The sequence below is a fragment of the Heptranchias perlo genome, chromosome 35, assembly GCF_035084215.1.
Source record: "Heptranchias perlo isolate sHepPer1 chromosome 35, sHepPer1.hap1, whole genome shotgun sequence".
Lineage (NCBI taxonomy): Eukaryota > Metazoa > Chordata > Chondrichthyes > Hexanchiformes > Hexanchidae > Heptranchias > Heptranchias perlo.
The window spans coordinates 16204754-16212982 of NC_090359.1; the positions used below are offsets into that span (position 1 = coordinate 16204754).

The window sequence follows — 8229 nt, forward strand, 5'->3', positions numbered from 1 at the left end:
GAGCTGTAAATGGCAAAATTTGAACCACAATCAGCACTTGCTGTCCGAAAAAATGTGATCAGTGTTTATGATCTGAAGTTATTGAAATCAATGTTGAGTTCAGAAGGTTGTAAAGAGCCTGATCGAAAGATGAGGTGCTGTTTCTCGAGCTTATGTTGAGCTTCATTGGAACGGAGTAAGAGGCCGAGGACAGAGAGGTCAGAGTGGGAGTGGGACGGGGAATTAAAACGGCAAGCGACCGGAAGCTCAGGGTCACGCTTGTGGACTGAGCGGAGGTGTTCAGCAAAGCAATTACAAATAAATCACTGTTTCACCTGGAAGGAATGTTTGGGACCCTGGAAGGTGGGAAGGGAGGAGGTGAAAGGTCAGGTTTTGCATCTCCTGCACTCGCATGGGAAGGTACCGTGGGGAGCAGAGCGGGTGTTTGGAGTGATGGAAGAGTGGACCAGGGTGTTGTGGAGGGAGCGGTCCATTATGAAGGCTGAAAAGGGAGGGGAGGGGAAGATGTTTTTGGTGGTGGCATCGCGCTTGTACGTGGAGGAAATGGCGGAGGATCATACATTGAATGTGGAGGCTGGTGAGGTGGAAGCCAAGGACAAGGGGGACCCTATCATGGTTCTGGGAGGGAGGGAGGGGAAGGGGTAAGGGCAGAAGTGGAGTCAATAGGACCGACACAGTCGAGGGCCCAGTCAACTGCAGTGGAGGGGAATCCTCGATTGAGGAAAAAGGAAGACATATCGGAAGCATTTGTGTGGATGGTGGCATCATCAGAACAGACACGACGGAGATGGAGAAACTGGGAGAACAGAATAGAGTCCTTACAGGAAGCGGGGTGGGATGAAGTGTAATCAAGGTAGCTGTTGGGGTCGGTGGCCTTATAACAGATATTGGTTGACAGACCATCCCCGGAAATGGAGATAGAGAAGTCGAGGAAGGGAATGGAAGGTTCAGAGATGGACCGTGTGAAGGCGAGGGGAGGGTGGAAATTGGAAGCGAACTTGATTGGGGCGAGAGCAGGAAGTGACATCGATGTACCAGAAAAAGAGGCGAGGGGAACAGAGTAGTACTGGAACAAAGAATCTTCCACGTATCCCCCAGAAAAAGTCAGGCATAGCTCGGACCCACATGAGTTCCCATAGTGACATCTTTCATTTGGAGAAAGTGAGTGGAGTCAAAGGAGAAGTTGTCCAAAGTAAGAACAAGTTCAGCCAGACGGAGGAGAGTGGTGGAGGATGGGGATAGGTTGGGCCTTCGTTCATGGAATAGGCGGAGGGCCCGCAGGCCGTCCTGTTGTGGGGGGTGGGGGGTGGGGGGGGGGGTGGTGGTGGAGGTGTAGACGGACTGGAAGTCCATGGTGAAAAGGAGATGGTTAGTGCCGGGGAACTGGAAATTGTTCAAGTGGCGCATGGAGTTGTAAGATTCGTGGATATAGGTCGGAATAGACTGGACGAGGGGAGAGAAAGTAGAGTCAAACTAGGAAGAAATAATTATCCGGGGGCACGAACAGGCTGAGACGATGGATCTCCTGGGTCAGTTCTGCATGTGGATCTTGGAAGGAGTTAGAAGCGGGGTTGGGGGACAATGAGGTGGAGGCCTTGGGGAGGAAGATCTCCAGAGGAGATAAGGTCATTGAAGGTCTGGGAAACTATGGCTTGATGTTCGGTGGTGGGATCACGCTCCAAGGGAAGGTAGGAGGAGGTATCGGAGAGTTGGCGTTCAGCCGCCGCTAGGTAGAGGTCTGTTCGCCTCACAACAACAAGAGCGCCGCCATTGTCAGCAGGTTTAATGACAATGTCAGGGTTGGACCTGAGAGAACGGAGTGCTGCGAGTTCAGATGGAGGGAGGTTAGAGTGAGTGAGGGGAGTAAAGAAATTGAGACGGCCGATGTCACGCTGGCAGTTCCCAATGGAAAGATCAAGAGAGGGTAAGAGGATAGAGGGAGGGGTCCAGGTGGAATGAGAAATCTGAAGATGGGAGACAGGGTCCGCTGTGCGGGGGGAAGACTCCTGGACAAAGAAATGGGCGCGGAGGAGAAGGCGACGGAAGAAGAGCTCAGCATCGTGACCAGCTCGAAACTCATTGAGGTGGGGGCGTAAGGGGATGAAACTGAAGCCTTTGCTGAGGACTGACGTTCGGGGTCAGAGAGGGGAAGGTCAGAGGGAATGGTGAAAACACGACAAAGAGATTGGAGGGAGGGGTGGGGTCAGAGGAAAGTGAAGGGGAAGAAGGATCGGGAGGGGTGTTGGTATCTAAGAGTTGTTGAAACTTGCGGTCCTTGACACCTGAAAGGAAGGAAAAAAGTTTTTTGTTGAAGCGCCGGATGAGGCGAAGGATGAAATGGAACTGCGGACCAGGACAGCTCTGAAGGAGAGAGAGTCGGTGCTGCTGAAGAGAGAGTGTTTGATCAGGTTTCTACTAAAACTCACTTTCACAGACACATCTCCTTCATCAGCAACTGTGTCCGGCTCCGACTTATTCCACGTGGATTCCAACTTAAATTCCACCCTTCAAGTTTCGGATCCACCCATGATTCCAGATATCTCCATGATATTCAGCGTTCCTCCAACCACTGCTCCCGCCGCTTCCTGAGATCCACGCTCAACGCCACGCACCGCCACATGCTCACTCTCGACCTCTCTCTCCACGCATGGTTTTTATCCCATCCGCGCCATTATTGCATTTACCGTTTGATGTGTTGGTTCCTTCATTATATTCATCCAGAAGTCCTGGGTCTTAGTCCAATTCGAAGCCACGGTGGATGAATTTTGCATTGCTCGCTGAACTCTGCTCAAATCAGCAAAGTCCTGATTGGCGGCCGGAGATGCTGCGAGTGTAAGATGTGAATAACGTGAAGTATCAATCAAAGTGCACAATTTCTGTTTAATCTTCAACCTTTTCCAGTTCTGACGACCGATCATCGACCTGAAACGTTAACTCTGTTTCTCTCTCCACAGATGCTGCCTGACTTGCAGATTATTTACAACATTTTCTGGGGTTTTTTTCAAATTTCCAGCATCGGCAGTATTTTGCTTCTAATATCTCCTTCAGTGTCAAATTTTGTTTGAAAACGTGACTGTGAAGCCCCTTGGGATCTTTTGCTACTTTCAAGGAGCTTAATAAATCCTACATGTAGAGCAGTTCCAGTTGTGGTGTGGTGCCGTGATCGTATAGTGGTTAGTACTCTGCGTTGTGGCCGCAGCAACCTCGGTTCGAATCCGAGTCATGGCATAGTTTTTGTCTTCTGCCTCTCTTGCTCATCGAATGCAGTAATGTATCAATCTTTAATGCATGAAGTAAAACTAAATATTCCATCAAATCACAGCACTCTCACATGCCTGTACTTCATGTGCCGCAGTTCAAACCCGCCTGTTCTCCCAGCTTTTTCTTCCTTCCACAGTCAATAGGCCGCCTTTGCTTTCCTCCTTCCATTTCATGAACATTGCCGACTCTAACATTCACTTTCACGATCTTATGCCTTTAAGTTTGTTCTGCTCCGACCGCTGTTTCTATTGGGCACATGTCCCATTCACACCAATGTTCATTTGTGCCTTGAAATCAGTCGACACATTTCGATCTGCGTGACCGCTCGACAGACAAACACGACGAAAGCAGGGCTGGTCTCTGGAAAGACAGCCGCCCGATTGTTCACGAAATTCACTTGGGTGATCTTATGATCCAGGGGATGGTAACTGAAGAACTGGTTTTTGTTTTGCTGCTTGTTGGCTCTTTTCTCTAAACAGTTGAGTTGTGTGAGCGACGGGAAGCGCGACAGAGCTGCGAATGGCGGTTGAAAGATGCACATTTGGCAAGTTGGGGCGGTGCAGTAAGATCGGAAGTGTTCCGCCTTGATCTTAATAGTTCTGTTGAAGCGTGAGATTGAAGCGAGTCGAGGATAAATGTAAAGAGCGCCTGTGGGGAAAAAGGAGCGATTACAGGCCATGAGCGAAAGGTCTTTCAAATTCTCGTGGCGCAGGACGCTGTTTGTGGAAACGGCAGATTTTAAAGCGCGTGTGTCGGAAAGTAAAGTGCGATCTTGTGTGTGAGAAGAGCACAAGAAAGTTGTTCTTGAAGCTGCGACCTTGAGGCAAGTTGCAGGTTGTCAGGAAAACTGCGATAGTGAAAGCACAAAAATAAACCCTGAAACTGCTGGCAACACTCAGCAGGTCAGGTAGTATCTGTGGAGAGATACTCGCTTTCCCAGGGCCTCATTGTGCATTGATTAATATTAAACACCTGCACAAAATGGACGTGTTGCACCTCAACAAGGCTGGGACCAATTTCCAGGCAGGGAAGTTCCTCTTGACTGAACAGAGAGCAATGCCGGCCGTTTTTGGGCGTCAGCTATTTTCAATCTGTATTAACGACTTAGATGAAGGGACCGAGTGCAATGTGTCCAAGTTTGCTGACGATACAAAGATAGATAGGAAAGTAAGCTGTGAGGAGGACACAAAGTGTCTGCAAATGGATATAGACAGGTTAAGTGAGTGGGCAAGAAGGTGGCAGATGGAGTATAATGTGTGGAAATGTGAGGTTATTCACTTTGATGGGAAGAATAAAAGATCAGAATATGTTTTAAATGGTGAGAAATCATTAAACGTTGGTGAAATTAAAAAGGAAAATAGGAAAGCAAAGAGAGGGCATGAAAAAATAGGCCTCTTGCGCATCCACGATTTTCATCGCTCCACCATTGGCGGCCGTGCCTTCAACCGACTGGGCCCAAAGCTCTGGATTTCCCTCCCTAAACCTCCCCGCCTCTCGACCTCTCTCTCCTCCCTTAAGACACTTAAAACCGACCTCACCTGTCCCAATATCTCCTTATGTGGCTCCGTGTCACATTTTGTTTGATAATCGCTCCTGTGAAGCGCCTTGGGACGTTTTACTCCGTTAAAGGCGCGATATAAATGCAAGTTGTTGTTGTTGTTGGGGTGGAGAAAGGGTTTTCTTTCTTTTTATGACTCTTTTCTATCTCTCTATTTCTTTCCTTTCTCGGATTCTGTTTTCCGGGTCTGTTTACTGACACACATTACAATCTGTGTCACTCGGTGTCTAACAATGTGAGGCAATGTGTTTTATTCCCGCTGTGTTATCTCTCTGGCGGTTTGCTGATAAATGTTTAACTCGCGGCCTGTTCCCGTTAATGGTCACAAGCAGTAACAGACAGACAGAGCATGTCTGACCGCCCTGAGTTGTGGAAAAGGCATCAGTTTAGGACAAATGCATCAAATCAAATGTTCATCGGGCACCGAGAGAGACAAAAATCAGAGAGAAAGGCAGAAGGAAATAGAGAAATAAAAGCTAAATACAGACATCCTTGATGTCTCTCGATTCCATCCCCAACCGTTCAGTGTCGGGTAAAAATGTCAGTGCAAATAAATGTTCGAGAATCGGCCCAAAGAAGAAGAAACAAAATAACCCAAAACTGCTGAAACCCGGGATCGAACCAGGGCCCTTTACAATCTGTTGAACGCTCGCCCAATTGAGTTGTTTCAGCCCCACTGTAAACTGCACTTTGGGTCATTCTCTTGGAATAAAATATAACCCCGGGTGGAATTGCCCCTCCCGCTCATTCCTCACTTCGGGAGAATGAGACCGACCATCAAGGAGAGATTTTCTGAGACTGTCGGTGAATCTCATTTATATTAAACATTCCTTGAACTCTCTGCCGGGTGGATTCAGAGCTGGGGTTCGCCATGAACCAGCTTCCCCTCAATTCCCAGCTTTATCAGTGAATCGACCAACAAACGCTCGAGAGAGCTCAGGTTATATTAATAATAAAAACAGAAAATGCGGGAAACACTCAGCAGGTCAGGCAGCATCAGTGGAGAGAGAAACAACCTTTCAGGCCGATGACATTTCATCAGAACTCTCTCCACAGATGCTGCCTGACCTGCTGAGTATTTCCAGCATTTTCTGTTTTTATTTCAGATTTCCAGCATCTGCAGTATTTTGCTTTTGTTTTACAGCTTGTATTAATGTTCTGCTGATGATATCTTAATATTATCTTATTTTTGGCCACTTTAATTAATTCACAGTCAAATTCTTCCATCATCCCTTCTCCCACATCGCTTCTCTCTCTCATTCATTCTTTTCTCCTTTCAATCCAGAAGAGGGCGGGAATCAGAGCTCACCCCCCGAACCCTCCGCACACAGACCCCCGTCTACCACCCCGTGTGATCCAAGAGACAATTCAATACATTACACTCTGTATGAACACTGAAACCTGACACACCAGGGGAGATCGCACGGTGTTGCACACGGAGTGAAATAAACTGAAGTGTTTATAAAAAGTTACAGATCACAACACGTGTCTCTGTCTCTCTCCGCTATCCCGGCCTGTGCTGTGTTATTCTTTCTCACCCAATGTGTTACTGGTGATTTTGTGGAAGTGCATGACGGGATACTTGACCATATTAACTCTTTATTAACTCACATGATAGGATTAGCCACAAACACAAAGTAAGCACAATTATGTCATTGCGTTTGAGCCATGGTATGTTGATAATTAAGCCTAGCACAGCCTGGCCTTCCTTAAGATAAGGACAGAATAGAATAATAATAGAGTTGATGAATGGCCATGATGCCTTGAGACTGGCTCCAGCCTTACTGATAACAAGGAACAGGAATGCAGAGAGAAAGAAAATAGCTGACATCTGCTCAGGCCGACGTGATGGCTGTGGATGTTCGGGGGCTGGCTCACTACTTGATTGACCAACTACCTGAGCCAATAAAGAATGTACGTGTACGCCCATATTCTGTAACAGGTGGGCGTTGCCTAATGAATTGTATAAACATGAGCTGTTTCATTGACTCCGCGAAGTTGCACCCTCAACCATTGTTTGAGGTGCACTTCCACTTGTTTACAAGTTGGGGTTCAATAAAGTTTCTCCTTGTACTACTTGTTTGGGTGTTAATGCATTTGTATAGTGTTAAGTTTCGACAGTTTTCATCAACATCTTTGACTGTGGCAGCACAAGTTGGTGAAGCCGTTAAAACAGCATCCGGTTCCTTGGCTTAATAATAGAGAAATAGAGCACAAGAGCAAGGAAGTTATGTTAAACGTTTATAACTCATTGTTCAGGCCTCATCTGAAGTATTGTGTCCAATTCTGGGCACTATAATTTATTAAGGAGGTCAAGGTCTTGGAGAGGATGGAGAGGAGATTTCCCAGAATTATACCAGGGATGGGGTTTAGTTGTGTGGAGAGACTCGAGAACCTGGGATTGTTCTGCTTCGAGCAATGAAGGTTAAGGGTAGAAGTAATCCACGTGTTCAAAATTAAGAGGGGTTTTGATCGAGCAAATAAGGAGAAACTTCACCCACTGGCGGGAGGGTCGGCAACCAACGGACGCAGATTTAAGATAATTGGCAAAAGAACCAGAAGGGAAATAAGGAGATTTTTTTTTACACAGCGAATTTTGATGATCTGGAACGCACTGCCTTAAAGGATTGTGGAGCTCGATTCAATCGTAACTTTAAAAGGAGAATTGGATAAATACTTGAGTATCTCCCCACAGATACTACCTGACCTGCTGAGTGTTGCCAGCAGTTTCTGGGTTTATTTTTGAGCTTTCACTATCGCAGTTTTCCTGACAACCTGCAACTTGCCTCAAGGGCGCAGCTTCAAGCACAACTTTCTTGTGCCCTTCTCACACACAAGATCGCACTTTACTTTCCAACACACGCGCTTTAAAATCTGCCGTTTCCGCACACAGCGTCCTGCGCCACGAGAATTTGAAAGACCTTCCGCTCATGGCCTGTAATCGCTCCTTTTTCCCCACAGGCGCTCTTTACATTTATCCTCTACTCGATTCAATCGCATGTTTCAACAGAACTATTAAGATCAAGGCGGAACACTTCCGATCTTACTGCACCGCCCCAACTTGCCAAATGTGAACCTTTCAACCGTCATTCGCAGCTCTGCAGCGCTGCCCATCACTCACGCAACTCAACTGCTGAGAGAAAAGAGCCAACAAGCATCAAAACAAAAACCAGTTCTTCAGTTACCATCCCCTGGATCACAAGATTCCCCAAGTAAATTTCGTGAACAATCGGGCGGCTGTCTTTCCAGAGACCAGCCCTGCTTTCGTCGTGTTTGTATGTCGAGCGGTCACGCAGATCGAAATGTATCGACTGATTTCAAGGCACAAATGAACATTGGTGTGAATGGGACATGTGCCCAATAGAAACAGCGGTCGGAGCAGAACAAACTTAAAGGAGTGAGATCGTGAA

General features: G+C 47.1%; 1 non-coding gene across 1 annotated transcript; it reads left to right on the plus strand.

Moving 5' to 3' along the window:
- The first annotated feature begins 3156 nt into the window (after window positions 1-3156).
- On the plus strand, window positions 3157-3228 carry trnah-gug (transfer RNA histidin (anticodon GUG)). The gene has a single exon. It is a non-coding gene; the product is annotated as a tRNA-His (tRNA).
- Window positions 3229-8229: the final 5001 nt, after the last annotated feature.